Below are 1,556 nucleotides of genomic sequence, written 5' to 3'. Positions count from 1 at the left end.
GCAGGCGGATCTCTGTGAGTTCGAGACCAGCCTGGTCTACAAGAGCTAGTTCCAGGACAGGCTCCAAAGCCACAGAGAAACCCTGTCTCGGAAAACTAAAAAAACAAACAAACAAACAAAACAAACAAACAAAAAGACAAAAAGAAAAGTCCACTTCCCTATGGCTATGAATGTAGCTTGGTTGGTAGAATCTATGTTCAGCAAGCAAGAATCCCTGAGTTTCTCCCCAGCACTGCATAAACCAGGCCTGTCATTCCAGCACTCAGGAAGTGGGGAGAGGAGAGACAGAACTTAAGGCTGTCCCACTTGGCAGTCCTCTCCACAAACAATATAGGAGGCTCCAATTTCTCCACATCCTTGAGAAACACCTACATCTGTTCCTACCTACTTACCTACATACATCTATGTAAATATCTATCTATCTACAGATACATACAGAGTTTACAACAACTGGGGTAGAGGGTGGCTGGTGTTCATGGGCTACTCCCAAAGGTATAGCCTCCCTTATTGTTCCTCATAACCTGATGAATGGATAAAGGATGTTATGCCTATTTAATGGAATATTCAGCATGAAATATTCAGAAAGGAACACAAGGCTGGGCATGGTGGCATATTCCTATAATCCCAGCAATTGAGAAGATGGGAGATTAGCATGTTTGAGGTTAGTCTGCTGTACATGTGAATTCTATGCCAGCCAAAATACATAGTGAAGCTTGTCCCACAAACAACAAAACAGTACTAACATGGATGTGTGTATGTGTATTTTTATTATTAACCTTTTTTTTTTAAGACAAGGTCTCATGATCCCTGACTGACTGGGAACTCTATGTAAGAGCTAGCCTTGAAATCACAGAAATCTGCCTGCTTCTGTCTCCCAAGTGCTAAGATTAAAGGCATGCATCACCGCACCTGCGAACTTTCTTGTAAGATATATGCCTGTGTATGCCATGCATGTGGAGGTGCATGCAGAGCAGAAGACGTTGAATGCCCTGGAGTGGGAGTTAAAAGTAGTTGTGAGCCTGGTGGTGGTGGCACACACCTTTAATCCCAGTACTGGGGAAGCAGAGGCAGGCAGATTTCTGTGAATTCGAGGTCAGCGTGGTCTACAAAGTGAGTTTCAGGACAGTCAGTGCTGCTACGTGGAGAAACCCTGTCTTGAAAACCAAAAAAAAAAAGTAGTAGTTAGTAGTTATGAGCCACCTGACATGGGTGATGGGAACTGAACTTGGTTCTTCCAGCCAGGCGGTGGTGGCGCACACCTTTAACCCCAGCACTCGGGAGGCAGAGGTAGGCAGATCTCTGTGAATTTGAGGCTAGACTTGTCTACAAGAGCTAGTTCCAGGACAGCCTCTAAAGCTACAGAGAAACCCTGTCTCAGAAAACAAAAAAAAAAAACAAAACAAAACAAAAAAACAAACTTGGTTCTTCCAGAAGTGTAGGAAGGATACTTAATGCCCCCCCCCTTTTTCTTTCCTAACTTGTTATTCTAGAACTTGTTACACAGCACAGGCTGTGTTCAAATACACAATGCTCCTCTTGCCTCAGCTTTTTTTTTT

General features: G+C 43.6%; 1 protein-coding gene across 2 annotated transcripts in view; it reads right to left on the bottom strand.

The window, feature by feature from the left end:
* Ip6k1 (inositol hexakisphosphate kinase 1) overlaps positions 1 to 1,556 on the bottom strand; it is a 39,919-nt gene that overhangs the window by 11,097 nt on the left and 27,266 nt on the right. The gene's annotated exons all lie outside the window — the stretch shown is intronic.

This window comes from Microtus ochrogaster, chromosome 5, assembly GCF_000317375.1.
Source record: "Microtus ochrogaster isolate Prairie Vole_2 chromosome 5, MicOch1.0, whole genome shotgun sequence".
NCBI lineage: Eukaryota > Metazoa > Chordata > Mammalia > Rodentia > Cricetidae > Microtus > Microtus ochrogaster.
This window is presented reverse-complemented; position numbering and strand designations above follow the sequence as displayed.